The sequence below is a fragment of the Pituophis catenifer genome, unplaced genomic scaffold (genome assembly GCF_029215685.1).
Source record: "Pituophis catenifer annectens isolate HBS135680 unplaced genomic scaffold, rPitCat1.0.hap2 SCAF_6, whole genome shotgun sequence".
In the NCBI taxonomy this organism is placed as follows: Eukaryota; Metazoa; Chordata; class Lepidosauria; order Squamata; family Colubridae; genus Pituophis; species Pituophis catenifer.
Genome location: NW_027256886.1, coordinates 95,599,471 through 95,617,004, shown reverse-complemented (window position 1 = coordinate 95,617,004; position 17,534 = coordinate 95,599,471). Strand labels below are relative to the sequence as shown.

At 46.6% G+C, this 17,534-nt stretch overlaps 1 protein-coding gene across 3 annotated transcripts in view; it reads right to left on the bottom strand.

Annotated features, from left to right (window-relative positions):
* The window catches only part of NDST2 (N-deacetylase and N-sulfotransferase 2), a 111,578-nt gene that overhangs the window by 77,399 nt on the left and 16,645 nt on the right, over positions 1 to 17,534 (bottom strand). Inside the window, exon 1 of one of the 3 annotated variants that reach the window (XM_070944977.1) lies at positions 11,760 to 11,822. The exons of the other annotated variants lie outside the window; for them this stretch is intronic. The gene's annotated coding sequence lies outside the window, so the exon portion shown is untranslated. Of the gene's footprint in view, positions 1 to 11,759; positions 11,823 to 17,534 lie in introns of those variants that run through there. 3 annotated transcript variants of the gene reach the window in all.

Here is a 17,534-nt window from a genome sequence, read left to right as displayed (position 1 = left end):
CAGGGGTGGGTTCTAAAATTTTTTACTATCGGTTCTGTGGGCGTGGCTTATTTTGTGGGCATGGCTTGGAGGTCATGTGACTGGGTGGGTGTGGCTAGCTGGTCATGTGAGCGGGTGGCCATGGCTATGTGTATAGGGACTACTCAGAGGGCTGAAAAAAGTCATTTCTGACAGATCCTCACACTTTTGACTGGTCCTCACACTTATGACCATCCTCACATTTATGCCCGTGCAGCATTCTTAACAACCATGTCACTCATTTCACAACTGCTTCTCTTCACCATGGTGATAAGATAGGGCAAAAAACGTAAAATGTGAGGATAGTCGTAAATTCGAGGACTGGTCAAAAGTGTGAGGATCAGTCAAAAATAACTTTTTCAGCCCTCTGAGTAGTTCCTGTGCACAAAAGGACTACCCAGAGGGCTGAAAAAAGTGATTTCTGACAGGTCCTCGCACTTTTGACCGGTCATCATTTATGCCATCATTTATCTTCTAGTCCAGAGATCTCCAACCTTGGCAACTTTAAGCCTGGCAGACTTCAACTCCCAGAATTCCCCAGCCAGCTATGCTGGCTAGAGAATACTGGGAGTTGAAGTCCACAAGTCTTAAAGCTGCCAAGTTTGAAGACCTCTGAGCTAGGGCTTTGGGGCCAGCCTTTTGGGGACGGGGTCCCATTCGGAGAGACCCCCTGCCTCTTAGGAAGCATCAGGCCCAGGCAAAGAAAGTTGCCAAGGTTGGAGATCTCTGGACTAGAAACCTCCAAAGGTCCCTTCCAACTCTGTAATTCTGGTATTGACAAGCAAGCACAGTTAAGCTACTTAAATCCTCCAGAGCAGGGGTCCCCAACCTTTTGGACCTCAGGGACCACCAAGTTCATAATTTTAAATTTCGCAGACCACTAGTACGAATCCAGTGCGCCACTTGATGAAGCACCTGGACTCCCAGTGACGGGATAGGGTCCTTCAGGCACTCTCCCCCCATCTTTCTCTCTCTCTCCCCCCTCTCTCATTCTCTTTCTTTCCCCCCTCTTTCTCCCTCTCTCCCCCACTCTCTCTCTCATTCTTTCTCTCTCCCTTCTTTCTCTCTCCCCCACTCTCTCTCTCATTCTCTCCCCTTCTCTCTCTTCTCCACTCTCTCTCATTCTCTTTCTCTCCCCCTTCTCTCTCTCCTCCACTCTCTCATTCTTTCTCTCCTTCTCTCCCCCTTCTCTCATTCTTTCTCTCCCCCCTTCTCTCTCTCCCCCACTCTTTCTCTCGCTCTCTCCCTTTCTCTCATTCTCTTTCTCTCTTCCCCCCCTTTCTCTTTCCCTCTCTCTCCCCCACTCTCCCCTACTTTCTCTCTTTCATTCTCTTGCAGGGGGCCGATCTGGTGTCTGCAATGGACAGCAAAATCCAGCTTCTTCTCTCTGCTGTAAGTGCAGCATCAGGATTCCGCCTTGGTATATTTGCGGTGCAAGGCAGCCCTCGTTTCCTGCCGACTCGGAGTGGTAAATAGCGTCTGGTTCGGGGAGCAGCTGGATTTTGCTCTCCATTGCTCTCTCGGCCCCCTGCAAGCTCTCATCTCTCGAGAAGCCCAACCAAAGTTTCCCGCACCACTTCAGGGAGCGCTCCTCGAGAGACGAGAGCTTGCAGGGGGCTGAGAGAGCAATGGAGAACAAAATCTGGCTGATCCCCAAACCGGACACAGTTTACCACTCCGAGTCCCAAGCGGCAGGAGAGGAGGGCTGCCTTGTGCTGCAAATATACCAAGGTGGAATCCTGATGCCGAACTTACAGCGGAGAGAAGAAGTCGGATTTTGCTCTCCATTGCAAACACCAGATCGTATTGCACCACCTGCAAAAATGCAAAAATTTCCAAATGTAGCCCTGCCCTCTAACAGCCCTCCTGATGTTCAACTGTTATCTCTCAAGGAGGATACTTACTTGGCCATCTTCATGCTTGAAAAGATTCTACAGTGTAACAGCAGATGTCTCCCACCTTGGCAGCTTTAAGACTTGTGGACTTCAACTCCCAGAATTCTCCACAATTCCCCAGAATGGGCTAGGCGGGAGTTGAAGTCCACAGGTTGTAAAAGAGCCACAATTGCCCAGCCCTGGGCTAGGGTAGGCTGATGCCGCGCGGGTGGGAGGCGGGGCAAGGCAAGGGGCGGATGAGCCAGCAATTTAACAAACGGTTCGGTGTGCTGCGAAGCCAATAAATTGCAAAAAAACACCAAACCGTTTGTTAAATTACTGGCTCGCCCACCCCTCGCCCAGCCCCACCCCCACTATTTATTGGCAAGGGGCGGGGCGAGCCAGCAATTTAACAAATGGTTCGGCCAAACCACCTAGAACTGGCAGAATCCCACTACTGGTTTGTTTCCCTCTAGCCATCAGCTGGGACTCCGGAGACAGCAATAGATTGGGAGTGGGCGGGGTAAGCGAACGGCGAACGGCGATCCAACAGAGGCAGAGGGTGAGGGTGAGGGAAGGCGTGGGGGGGGGACGATAGAGGGCTTTGGCGACCCCTATAAAATGGCCGTTCGACCCCCAAAGGGGTCGCGACCCCCAGGTTGAAAACTGCTGCTATACAAGGAATAAAGGCTGATTTTATCTGGGTAACTTCAACCGGGGAAGCTGCTGGTATCTCTCCCACATCTATGGCAGAGCGATGTTTAGACCCAGCCACTCAAAAACTCTTTAACCTATCTGATTAAATGATGCCACTTCATTTGTTAAAACATGTGCAGAGCTCAGAGGTCATTTAGTCCAAATCCCATGTCTAAAGCAGGCATTCACCCCTACAGCATACCTGACAGAAGGCGATCTAATTGCTGTTGAAATCCTTCCAATGAAGGAAAGCCTACCTCCTGAAACTCTCTGCTCTTACTTTAGAAAAGTCTTTATATCCTTATTTTGTTTTTTGGGGGGGGGGCGGGGGGGGGGCCTGCAGCATACCTTTGGTTCATATTCAATTTGTGAGTCATGAAGACAGTTCAATTGTTGCTGTATATGTTGCTGCCCAGTATGGTCTCCCTCACTTTATACACAAGTCTTTTATTTTTCCCTACTCAAGTGTAGGACTTTGCACGTGCACTTTTGAAATTACAGGTAGTCTTGGACTTAAGACCACAATTGGGGCTGAAAAGTTCGGTGTTAAGTGGCTCAGTTGTTAAGTGAGTAATCGTGTAAATACACCTGATTTTATGCCCTTTTTTGTCATGATAATTAAGCAAGACATCATGTGGCTGTGACTTGAAATCTTCCCTGCTGGTTTCCCCACTGACTTGGTTAACTTTGTTTGTTGGAAGCCAGCTGGGAAGGTCACAAATGGCAGTCACATCAGGTCGGATGCTGCAATTGCTGTAGATGTGAGCCAGTTGCCAAGCACTTGGATTGCAATTGTGTGACAGCAGGGATGTTGCAGCAATCATTAAGTGCGATGGCCATCCATGTCACTTTTTTCAGTGCTATTGTAACTTTGAATGGTTGCTAAACAAATGGTCAAAAGCTGAGGACTGTAATTCTTTTTTTGGTTTCTGCTCGTATTTCCAGCTTCTTGTACTCTTCCTAAACCTGAGGCTGTCCTCCAAGGTTCTCTTCCCCTCTGCAAATTTGATAAACATATTTTCTATCCTCTCATCCAGATCACCTATGTTCAGCATGTTGAATATCCCAGGACCTAGTACTTATTACTTGGTGTATTTCTGCCCTAATTTGTCTTGCCGTATTCTGTAGAGGTCAAGCACTGGGTATGATCTCATAGTTTTCTTATCTTTATAAAAGCAAGGCAACTCTTAAAATTTTTGGCCCCGTTCTGCAGGTCAAGGACCAAATTAAGTTCCTTCCTTTCCCACTTCTAATCCTGCCTAAATTTGATTCCAGAATTAGTTAACTCTTTCCTAACAGCAGAAGGCAGAGACATAAACCAGTTTTCAAGAAATGTTGTAAGTTAGCACAGCAAAAGCCAAGGGACATGGCAAAGGGACATGTGAATATTTATCCCACTGGCACTGAGCCGTGAGCCACATGGGAGTGTTCCCTGGGCCGTTACCCCCAGTCCTGCTGGCCATCAGGAGCTCTAAGCCTTTGGCCAAGCATCAATCGCAAAGGTCGACTCAATTAGCATTCTCCGGCAGAAGCAGAAACAAAAACCACAGTTACAGAGAAAAGCTGATAAAATAAACATCTCTAAATAGCCTCTGAAGCCCAACAAAGGAACAACAGAATGAACAAGGGGAATTTTATATTGTAATGAAACTTTCCATTTTCATTTATCTTTTTTTCCATGTTATTAGCAATATGATCAGACATAATAGAATGCAAACTGGTGAGCTGTAATGAGTAAAATATACGTGAAATCCTAGTTTTAATTTATATTTTCATTTTAAATTACATTATATTGATGTAATAATCTTATGTTGTTAATATTTGCTTTGCAACAAACAGAGCCTATTTCTATGCAACACCTGGAACACTTCCATTTGCCATAGCATTTCATCTATTACTTTCTCACTCTGGAAAGGGCAGAACTGTAAAGGTTAGTATTTTCATTTTAAGTGCTCATATATATTTCATATGCACATGCCTTTAGCAGCAAAAGTGAGATGTTAAAATTATTTTTATTAACACGGCACAAAGCAAGAACATCTGTGTCAATTAAATTACACAAAACGCTGTTTCACAATGTTTGCACTGTACACTGTGCACTGTGCAACTGTACAATGTGATGTGGCACCACAATAGGTGAAAAGCAAGCAAATCACACATCAATCGCAGCTACATATTTGGTTCATGCAGCCTAATAAGCAACCCAGTACAGGAAGTCCTTGAATCAGAATCACTCATTTAACTAAGTTACAATACCACTGAAAAGTGACTTATGACCAGTCTTCGCACTTACGACTGGGACGGTATCCTCATCAAAATTTGGGCACTTGTTGTATGTATTTACAACAACTCCAGCGTCCTGGGGTTATCTGAACTCCATTTGCAACCTTCTCAGCTGGTTTCCAACAAGCAAAGTCAGTGGGGGAAGTTGGATTCATTTAATGACTGCATGATTCCCTTAATAGCTAGTTATCCGCTTAAAAACCATGGCAAAAAAGTTGCATATTGGTATGACTCACCTTCCTTAGCAATATAAATTCTGCTCCCAATTGTAGTTATCAGTCAAGGGCTACTTGTAATCTGCATTCTAGCACAAACCATGGATCAAGTTATGACTAAAAAGGAATGTCTTAACTAAAGCTTGTTATAAGTTAATTTATCTGACAAGCCTGGACTAAAGGATAATGTTATGTAGCCAGTAGTCTTCTGGGAAAATAAAACCAATTCCTGAGCACCCTCTCCAATTCTCCCTCCAAGCCCCTGGAGATTTGGGGGGGGGGAGAGAAGGCCTGCTGGAAGAGCTTCCTATCTCCCATCCGCCATATGTTGGTTCCAACATATTTGGGGGACGGGCTGATTTTGCAAAGAGCCCACCAGCACAAAGGTTGCTGGGATACCATGAAATTGTCAGGGATCTGACAATTCATATCCGGCTTTATAGAATCACCAAGGCGACCTTCAGGGGTGACAGCCTTAGCTGTGATTAATGCATATTTAGTATGTTGTATGAATGCTGAGTGCCTAGATTCATATTTCATAGCACAGTTTATAGAAAAAACTCTAATCATGGATAGTTTATACATCATACTGAAACCACATTCTGGCTTAGTACTGGGGTTCTCAAGCTTTGTGCTGCCGTCGCTGTCTAAAATAATAAATAAATGGACCTGTTTCTATTTCTATTTCTAAAATCATCCAACCACATTCTGACAAGGCTTCCACTAACAGACTGGGCTCCCATTCTGCTAGGATCTGCTGTTGCAAGGCATCTTTCCCTCCCATGATGGGAAAGTCACCATATGTGGGCTGCCTGGCTCAGGCTCAGGCTCAGGCTCAGGCTCAGGGCATAATGTAAGAGCCCAGGAAAGACTATTCTTGGAAGAGGGGAAGCCTACGTCCTGGATGGATGACGTCAGGCAGCCCCTAAGAGTGGCTGGATTGTGGCTACCAAAGGCCCAGCTGTTACAGGAGAGTGAGGGCAAGGGATTCAGCAAGGGATGCCGGTGTATAGGAAGACATACTGCAGATGTGTTCTGGGTACCTGCACCCACATTATGGCTTAGCATATCATGTGGATCAAGTTCATTTGTCTGGGCTTGGTTGAAAATGACCACCAACCCTCTTCATTTGCAAATCAGCTTATAGCATCGCAAGTCTTATTAAAAGAATCCTGACCATGTATCCACATTACCTGCTAAGCATCGTTTGTATTAAGTTTGTGTGCCCTAAACAAAATGGCAAATTCTTCTCAGCAACAGCTAATCAATTTCCCTCCTAAGTGATATCCTAACTAATTTTGTGATGGCTTGACAACCATGTCTATTCATTTTTAGCCCCCAAGCAGATGTGATATACCACATACTCTGGGTATTGAATAAACAATGAATTGCAGACTTCCACAACTGTGGATGCCAATTCCTCATATTCCCCAGTTACAAAGGCATCATTGAGAATTATGTTAGGCACATCTGGATATCATCTAAATTTGGAAAGATCACCATACAAGATGGATGAAGGTCCGTTTTTTAGTTTATGGAAGAAAACTGTACACCCCCAGTGAGAGTCAGAATCACTGGAGCTGCTGTATTCGTAGGACGTTCCCTCACAGTCTCAGTGGTTGACCAGAGCTTCATACTGTATATATCCTATGTAAAACCTCGAACCTGGTGTGACAGCTGTAGGATTTCTGTTGAAACATGCACTTGTTTCAACAAATATTAAACATGCGTATGGTCAGATGGCCCACTGACCAACCTGAGACCTGTACTCTGCACAATCTGCAGCTTTTGGATGAAGTGCAAAGATTAACTCCACATAGAATCATGACAGGTAGCATCCCAACCAAAGCCATTTCGTCTTGGAAATGAGGTTAGTTAGATTTTTAAGAACAACAATGAATCGAGAACACATAAAAATATATACCAAGAGAAGAGTTACCTACCTTTCAAATCTCTTGTCATTTCAAATCTCGGTCAAGGTCTATTGGTCTTGTACTCAGACATGCACAGCCTCTCATGATACAGAAGTTACAGAGAAATAGCATTGAATGTCTTAAGAATGACATGTAAGAATAAAGTCTAATTGACATTGCAATGACTCAGCGTGATTGACATTATTATACAAATAGTGGAGCAAGGCAAAATTTATTTCTAGCCTTAGATACTTGAGTTTTGCTCTGGGAAAAGATACAGAGATAGGAAGAATGAAATAGCACTTGAATTTGAAGGACAAATTGACTGTGACATTGTCACTAACTTTTCATCTGTTCATGATAAACCTTTCTATGTGAACCGCCACTCCTACTACATTTATTGTATTTGGGCGGGGTAAGCGAACGGCCGGCGATCCAACAGAGCAGAGAATGAGGGTGAGTGAAGGCGTGGAAGCTGCTTTCTCCATCCTGCTCTCTTGCGTCCGGCAGCCCACGTGGATCCCAGGCAGCGGAACTCAGGCTAGGGAAGGGGTGGGCAATTGTGGCTCTTTTACAACCTGTGGCCTTCAACTCCCAGAATTCCTGAGACAGCCAAGCTGTCTCAGGAATTCTGGAAGTTGAAGTCCACAGGTTGTAAAAGAGCCACAATTGCCTACCCCTGGCTAGGGTAGGCTGGCGTCGTGCGGGTGGGAGGTGGGGCGGGGCGAGGGGCGGGCGAGCCAGCAATTTAACAAAGGGTTTGGTGTGCTGCGGGGCCAATAAATTACAAAAAAACACTGAACCGTTAGTTAAATTGCTGGCTCACTCGCCCCATTTATTGGGAATAAATAGTAGTGCGGAGGGGCGGGGCAAGGGGCAGGGCGAGCCAGCAATTTAACAAAGGGTTCGGCCGAACCCCCTAGAACCCGCAGAATCCCACCACTGCTCCTAGGGTATGTCATAACTTAGAACAATCACTAAGTGTACCTTGTAAATCTTATGACTTGATATCATGTATATCTTATCATTGCAAGAGGGAAAACCAACCATTATTCACTGTCCAACCTCAGGACATTTAAATTTCAGAGTGCACAAGTTTAGGCCACAGACAACCATCAAGACTTCCAGATTTTATCAGATATTTTGATATTCTGCTTATACAACGAAGCAGAAAAGTGGTTAAACACACAGATAACTGTGTTTAAGTAACTTAATTTAATTTAAATTTTATTTTTGCCCAGGTCCTGTTTAGCTGTGCCAACTTTTAAGCATGCAGCTTCTAGTATGCACCCCAAACATTGGATTTAACAAAAGTTTTGTAACTTGTTGCCAAGAAATAGGACTTGATTCTAGATTTTTTTAGTATGCTACCTCTGCACTAAATAAAATTTTCTAAGAACAATAATGGGAATCAAGGTGTACTTTTTATAAATGTTGAGAGTGACTGGTAAGATAGCCAGGTTAAAGACGAATGAAAAACGCTTCACAGCATAGAATGTTATGCTGGACTTCAAATTAAAATAATTAATTGGATTCAAAAAAGACATATTAAAGAAATATTAAAGAAATATTTGAATAAAATGGCCAGTCATAAAAAAAGTTTAGTGTGTTGAGTATAAGCCATAAAAGACACAAATTTATAATGGATTGCCCTTGCAACACTGTGCATTCTCAGCTAAAAACAAGCATCAGAGCTAGAAAAGGTGCAATCTGGGGCAACCAAAATGATCAGAATCAATTCTCTGTGGAGACACTGAAGGTTTAGTTTATAAGAACAGTGAACGTTTAAATGGCTGTAAAGTACAATAGAGGCAGCTAATGTGGAAAAAGCATCTCCCTCAATGTATATAGACTTGGCAACATCTGGCAGGAGATTCAGCAAGAACAAAAGGAACAGCATCTAATTATTTTATAATATTAACTGAAAACTTACACGGTTACAGCTACTAACAGAGATGGATATATAAAAAGGTAGTAGGTAAATAAGAGGCCAATCATGACAAATCAGGGAGGATGGGTTTGTATTTAGGTTTTAGGGAACCCCAAGACTGAACTGGAAAAGGACAGTGACAAACAGTTCCACATTATTGACAAGAAAACAACACAAATGTGTCCATGAACTGAACTCAATTTGAAGAAGATTTTTACTTCGTACCTTGTTTATAACTTATTGGTGGCAACTTGTATGTCACTATGCAAGGCAGGGATCCACCCTAGGTAGCGATTTAGTCTCATCCTGGGAAGGCTGTTTGTTATGGGAACCGGCTATTTACTTGCTTTACTAAAACCAAAATACAGTTAGCTGCCAATATGAACTTTTGTCACCCTTTTGATCGTCCTTAGGGAAAGATGAATATTTTGAGGGTTTTTTTCCCTATATAATGGAAGTTAGATATAGTTTTTATACAACATGACTGTCATGGACGACTTGCTGTGAACTTTTGCTTGCAGCCAGGGAGGGGGAAGGACTATGATTGGAATGTATGAGTGGCTGGAAGGGAATTGAGAAATTCATGTGCACCGTCTATGGCCTGGGAGAATCTCGACATCTCAAGGTCGAACGATGAGAGTCTTCTGAACCAAGCAGACTTTTTCCCAAAACAAAGAAATTGGGGTGAAACTCAAGCCCGGTCAATCTTTGAACTTGTCTCTCAAGTGCCAAGTCGCATTCAATAAGCTAAAATGCCTCTTTGCTAAAGAAGCAGTCCTAAAACACCCAGATGAGCCTTTTGTGACGCAGGCAGATGCTAGTGATGCAGCTGTAGGCGTGATATTGCTTCAGAGAAATGCCAAGGGGAGCTGCAGCCCTGCACCTATACATCTGGCAAACTTTCTGAAACCGAAAAGCGATGGGCTATTTGGGAGAAAGAAGCCTATGTGGTCCAATGGGCCCTCCTAACATGGAGTCAGTTCCTAGAAGGCAATAAGGTTCCATTTGAGGTATGGACAAACCATAACCTGGAAGAATTCACCCCCCCCCCGGAAACTGTCACCTAAGTAAGTCCGGTGGGCTCAATACTTCAACACTGCTACCTACCCCATGGGGGGGGGGATTTCCTGGCGGACACTCTTTTCCAGATGCCACTGTACAACAGTGCCCAAGAGCAGGTCATCATCCCATCATCAACTCATCATCCCATCCAGACAGTTCATGCCAGTCCTTACGAGGCAGCAGAGGATACCACCATTGCAACCAGCCAAAGATCTAACGCAACCATTGAGAGATGCTTCAGCAGAATATGAGTGGTTTCTACAACAGAGTCACGATACTAGGGCAGCAGGGCATTTTGGATTTGTAAAGACTCTCTATGAGCCATGATGGCGCAGTGGTTAGAATGCAGTAGTATTACAGGCTACTTCTACTGCCTGCCTGCAGTTGGCAGTTCGATTCTAACTGGCTCAAGGTTGACTCAGCCTTCCATCCTTCCGAGGTCTGTAAAATGAGGACCCAGATTGTTGGGGGTAATATGCTGACTCTATAAACTGCTTAGAGAGGGCTGTAAAGCACTGTAAAGCTGTATATAATAGCACAATAAGTGCTATTGCTACCTAGTGAAGAGGCAGATCTGATGGCCAAAGATAAAGGAGGACATAGAGGCTTACGTAGCCAGCTGTACTGTATGTGCTTCAATGAAATGATTGCCTGACAAGCTCCCAGGATTGCTGACAGTGGCTAACCCCACAAACCCCTGGAAGGAAATCTCTATGGACTTTATTGTGGAGCTGCCAGAAAGGACTGGGAACACTGTGATCTGGACTATTACTGACCTGTTTTTCAGACACGCTCATTTTGTAGAGTGCCCCAGGATTCCTTCAGTCCAGTCCTTAGCTAAGCTATTTGTGCAGCATGTGTATCGGCTGCATAGGGTCCTGAAACATATTGTCTCAGACCAGGGAGTGCAATTCATGTCAAAGTTTTGGTGGAAATTTGTGAGTTTGATAGGCTCCTCCCAAAGACTTAGCTACGCCCATCCTCAAACGAGTGGGACTTGTAAATGTGTGAATTCCGTCCTGGTGCAATACCTGTGATATTATGTGAACTATCAAAAAACCAATTGGACTGGGCTTCTACCATTTGCAGAAGTGGCCTATAATAACTCAGTGCATAGTAGCACTGAAATTACCCCTTTCTGGGTGGCCACAAGGATAGAGTCCGTGCCTATGCCAGAACACCCTCAGGAGAGACCCTTGTCAACCTCATTGACCAAACAGATGGATACTCTGAAAGCCACATGGGTCACAGTGCATAAGGCGCTAGAAAAAGTGAAGGAAGCAGAGAAGAGAAACCCCAAAGAAAGTTCAGAGTAGGAGATGGAGTGTATCTAGCCATGAAGTTTTTGACCCTAGGGCAACTCTGCTAAAAGTTGGGACCCAAATACATAGGACCTTTCCCAATTGTCTGGATTGTAAATCTGATGACAGTGGAATAAGGTTTTTCATTCAGTGTTTCAGTATAGTCTATTGAAACCTTTCTGTAGCTCAGTGTTAAGACCTGTCTGTTATGAAGCCCCTTCCCCCTCCCATCCTAATGAAGAGAGAGGGACATTTTGAGATTAAGGAAATCCTTGACTCCAGGTACTAGAAAGGAAAGTTGCAGTATTTAGTATTATGGAAGGGATACTTTATTCACAACAGATTAACTGATTTAACAGAGTTGGAACAGACCTGTCAGCCTGCTGATGCTTGCTTGCTATCAGCTGCCATAGTAATGGGGGGGGGGATGTATAGATATTTGGGAGGGGGAATGAACGTTGGCTCACCTGAACGTTCCTTTTCGGGGCGATGCTAAGCAATTCCTCATTGGGATTTCCCTCACTTCTTGCTAGAGACTGAGAGTGTGTTGTGCCTTTAAATCTTTCCTCTGGCCACTCCTCCCTGGCTCCTCAGCACGGCAGTTTATTTCTCGAAGGTACTTCATAGTAGTCGTGATCTGAGGACACAAAAGAACCCTCTCCCCATCCCAGGCAGCCTGAGAGGAGGGATGAATTGCTTAGCATCGCCCCGAAAAGGAATGTTCAGGTGAGCCAACGTTCATTTTCCATGGCGATGCTGCGCAATTCCTCATTGGGATATGCCCAAGCATCCATCTATTGGGAGGGAGGCTGGCTGGACCCCAGGGTCCCAGGGGAGTGGACAGATTGCAGTACCCGCCGGCCAAAGGATGCGTCCACATCGATCTTGTAATGTCGGACAAAAGGTGAAAGCGATGTCCATGTGGCACCTCGGCAAATGTCCAGGATAGACGCTTGAGTGGACCACGCGGCCGATGAGGCTATGCTGCGTGTGGAATGTGCCCAAATTCGCCCTGGCACTTGTTTGCCCTGAGTGCCATAGGCCGCGGAGATACAAGCCCTAATCCATCTAACTACGGTTTGAGATGACACTCTTTGCCCCATGGTTGCAGGATGGAAGGACACGAAAAGGGACTCTGACTTGCGAAAGGAAGCGGTCCTGGCAATATATCGGCGTAGGGCACGTCGTATGTCAAGGGTATGCCATTGGGTCTCTAAAGGGTGTCGGGGTTCGGGACAAAAGTCAAGGAGGGTAACTTCCTGTTGCCTGTGGAATACCGAATTGATTTTGGGAACAAAGGAGGGATCCAGTCTAAGTACAACCATATTGGGTTTAAAAATACAAAGGTCACTGCGAATTGATAGGGCGGCAAGTTCAGAGACTCTCCGAGCTGACGTGACGGCAAATAGAAAAGCCAGCTTCAGAGACAAAAACTTAAGGCTGACAGAGGCTAGGGGCACGAAAGGAGCAATCGTAAGAGATTTCAAAACAAGTGGTAAGTCCCAGGTAGGATATCTATGAATGGGAGGAGGTCGGAGATTAGTGGCACCCCTTAAGAAACTACGTATATGGGGATCCAGGGTGAGTGAACTAGAATCCCCTGGTCCTAGAACCGTTGCTAACACAGCCACTTGTCTTTTGAGAGTGGAGGGGGCAAGACCCTTAGCTAGACCCGCTTGGAGGAAGTCTATAACCTCAGGAACAGCTGCAGATGTGGGATCCGTATGCCAGGAAGCACACCAAAGGCAAAAAGCCTTCCAGGAGGCGTCATAAATTCAGACGGTGGACGGGTGTCTGGACGCTTGGATGGTAAGGATGGCGTCACCCGAGATGTTATCTTTCCTCAGGTGGACCCGCTCAAGCGCCATACGGCTAATTGTAGCCACTGGGGGTTTGGGTGTAGAACAGCTCCCTGGCTGAGCGATACCTGATCCTGAGGAATGCGCCACGGCCGATCCACGGAGAGGTTCACCAGGTCGGCGAACCAGGGACGCCGAGGCCAGTGGGGAGCGACCAGCAACAGATCCGCCTTCTCCAACAATAGTTTTCAGATCACTCTTGGGATCAGTGGGATGGGGGGAAAGGCATAAAGCAAGCCCTGAGGCCACGGACACCTTAGTGCATTGTAGGCTTCGGCCCCCCGGCAAGGGAACCGTGTGACAAACCTTGGTAGCTGTGTACCTTGGTGACAAACCGTGTGACAAACCTTGGTAGCCCGGATGGGCGAAGAGGTCCACTAGAGCAGTGGTTCTCAACCTGTGGGTCGGGACCCCTTTGGGGGTCGAACAACCCTTTCACAGGGGTCGCCTAAGACCATTCGGAAAACACATATTTTCAATGGTTTTAGGAATAATTTTATGGTTGGGGGTCACCACAACATGAAGAACTGTATTAAAGGGTTGCGGCATTAGGAAGGTTGAGAACCACTGCACTAGAGGAAGGCCGAACCGACGTGTCAGCTCCTGAAACAGGTCGGGATGCAACCGCCACTCCGACTGGTCCAGATGTTGTCTGCTCAGCTAGTCTGCTGTGCTGTTCGCCGTTCCGGAAATATGCTCCGCCCTCAGAAACAACACATGAATTTCCGCCCAGTCCAATAATGTCTCCACCTCCTGCATGAGTGAAGGGGATTGGGTACCCCCCTCCCGATTTATGTGGGCTTTTGCTGACATGTTGTCTGTGAGGACAAGGACATGACGGTGAAGGAGGGACTGTTGAAATGTAGCAGTGCCAGACGCACAGCTCTCAACTCCAGAACGTTGATATTGCCCTGAGAGTCTGTCATCGTCCAGAGGCCCTGGACCACTTGAGAGTCCAGATGACCACCCCAACCTGACAGGCTGGCATCCGTGGTAACCACTAACCTGGAGACCACGTGGAAATGGCAACCCTTGGAGAGGGCTCCCAACATCCACCACCGAAAAGACACTCGTACTTGGCTCGGAAGCGACACTGCAATCTTGGAAGAACCCAGGCCCAGGCGCTGAAAAGGCAGGAGGAACCACTGGAGCGGCCTCAAGTGACGGTGAGCCCAAGGAACTATGTCTAAACAGGAAATAAACTTGCCGAGCAACCGAGATAAAGTTATCAGAGACACTCGCCTCAAAGACAGGGTATGCCGGACCAAGTCTGTGATGTTCCTCCGCCGTTCCTCTGTAAGAAACACCTGAAGCACCACCAAGTCGATGCGGGTTCCCAGATGGACGATGGACCTGGTCGGGGTTAGGTGGCTCTTCTTGCGGTTTAAAGAGAAGCCATGGAGTTCCAGGACCCGACAGACCTGCAGCATGTCCTGCTGTGCTTGGAGGGGGGAATTGGATAAAATTAAAATGTCGTCGAGATAGCATAATATGCGGATGGGAATCAACCGAATGGTGGAAGCTACTGCAGCTAACAGTTTGGTGAACACCCTCGGAGCAGACGAAAGCCCGAAGGGCATCGTTCGGTACTGATAATGTTGGCCGTTGTATACAAATCGGAGGTACTTGCGATGGTGAGGGTGTATTGGAACATGCAAGCAAGCTTCCTGTAAGTCGATGGAAGTCATGACGTCCCCCTTCCGAATACAACCCAGGATGGTCCTGAGGGACTGCATCTTGAATCTCTTGTACCGGATGAACTTGTTGAGGTACTTGAGATTCAAGACGGCCCTCCACCCCCCCGAGGCCTTTGGAACCAAAAACAGGATAGAATAGACTCCCTTTCCCAGTTGCGACAGAGGAACTTTCTCTATTGCTCCAATCTGAAGAAGGTGCTGAATTTCCGCTCTTAGATTGTTCTGTTTGTCCCTGCGTCGGTACACCGGGAAACGAACAAAAACACGTTTCGGAAGGGTCCAAAATTCCAGAGTCCATCCTACCCCCACTGTACGATGAACCCAGGGATCGGACGTGGAGGCTTCCCATTGGGGCAGAAAGTGAAGGAGACGCTCCCCAATGTTAAAGGGGCCGAGGGAGTCATTTTCCCCATCTGTTAGAACGGGAGCCAGCACCAGCGCCCCTAAAGGGCCGTCTGGAAGTGGATTGGAACCTCCCTCTGTCACTATTGCCCTGTCTTCTTGCAAAACGGTCAGACCCTTGGGAGTACGGCCTACTATAATAGGACCCCCTGGGCCCTGACTCTGCCCGAAAGGGCTGCCTTTGACTATAAGGTGTGAACCTGCGCTCTTGCCTACTGTAAGATACAGGCAACACTTTCCATTTATCTTTCCCCTCCACTAAAATTGGATCCAACGCTGCCCCAAATAAAGATGACCCTTGGTAAGGAGCAGAGGCTAATCTCCATTTTGATTTGGAGTCAGCCTTCCAGGGTTTAAGCCACAGTAGTCTATTGTGTATGGAAGGAGGATGCAAACAAGCTGGCATGGAAGGAGCTGGTAGCTGACAAGTATGACATCCAAACTGGGACTGTCCCCCTTGTTGAAGGCCGGAAGTAATTGCCTTGGCCAGGGCATCTGTAAATAGGGCTTGAAAGTCCAATTGTGGAGGCCAACCTAAGCCCTCCTGAGGCCTGAGGCCAGCAGCCGTAGGGGTAAAAGTCGCTGAAGGCCCCGGCCTATCAGGTAACATGGGTGCCTGAGATATCACAGAAGGGGCATCTTGTGATGGCAGATGGGTCACCTCTGAGCCCAATTGATCTGGTTGAGAAGGGCAAGTCTCCTGAGCCACCTCTCCTCTGAGCTGGGCTTGTTTTTGAGCCCTGGTAAACTGTTTCTCCAGAGCGTTGTCTCCCCGCTGTTCCTCCCTGTCAGTAATAGACGTAACACTGGAAGGATGGCCAATAGTTGAAGTCTGACTAATTGAAGAAGTCGAAGTCTGGGCCACAGACCTCTTTTTTGAGGCCTTTTTTTGGTCTGGGAGCAATGGGAACCTGTTCAGGGTCTGATGAAAACTCCTGGTCAGCCATGATGGTTATATATAGGACAGACAACCAGGTGTCCTCAAGGTGGTAAGCCTAGGGAGAGAAGGAAAATCGTGGTCTAAGTTATAGACACCACATTTCTCCTTCAAAATGGCCGATGGCACCCCAATGGCGCCAAAACAAAATGGCGTGAACCTCCCCTGACAGGGATTGTGTACTCACGACAAGGCAGACTTCGCGTTGATATATATGCCAGGAGACAGCCGCCCCTGAATGCGCAGCCTCGCTGAAAAAGCCAGAAACAAACTTTGCTGGAACAAAAATTGGCACGAAAACCAACGGCTCCGTTGACAGCCTGTCAGCTCCAAAATGGCCGATCTCCTCCTGACAGGCGAGGCGCAAGAGACAGCAGCCCCTTAAGCGCCGCGAGGCAAGGAATAAGGCAGAGTTTGTACTCGGGTCCCCGAGCAGGTACTCTGCAACCGCCAACTAATGAGGGAGCGAAATGGCGGCGACGGGACGACCAGCGGACTAGTGGACCCAAACGCACACCAGCGGCACAAAGAAACAGCGTCTGAGCTGTCCAGAGCCTCAATCAAGTGAAGACCCTGTTCGCTGCCAAAGAGAGCCTAGGCAATCAAGCTGAATAAGTAGCGACCCAGCAGCCTCTCCTCCTTTAACACTCCCACTCTAAGGAAAAAAAGATCTAAAAAAACACTAACTATGTACACTATTTACAAAACAGAGCAAAAACTAATTAACTAGAAGGCAAAATCTCACTGAGGTGAGAGAAACTACACTCACGTCCCTATACTAAGACTGAGAGAAATAAACTGCCGTGCTGAGGAGCCAGGGAGGAGTGGCCAGAGGAAAGATTTAAAGGCACAGCACACTCTCAGTCCCTAGCAAGAAGTGAGGGAAATCCCAATGAGGAATTGTGCAGCATCGCCATGGAAAATGTCTCGTGATGTGACCAAAAGGGAGGAAAAGGGAGGAATATTCTCATCATCTTCTGTGCAGCTGAATGGACTTGTTGATAGCCAGTCAAGATCAACCGTTCTGGCATACCAGATGGACGGGACCATCTGAAGTTGCACCTCACATGACACCTTGGGGAGCTGGGGATTGGACATTCAGCCAGGGTCCTTGCGGGGAGGGATTTGGGAATACTTTCAATATGTAATGTTCGTGCCTATTGCCTCAGATCTTGCTTTCTTTTCGTTGCTATCAGTTCATGCTCAGTAAAAGTACCTTTCTCTACAAACATGGAGTTGGGGGTTTTCTTTCTTGAGTTTTGAATGGAGGCACACCTGACAGGACCTTATAGGTCATCTAGTCCAACCTCTCACCCAAGCAGGAGACCCTACACCATTTCTGACAAA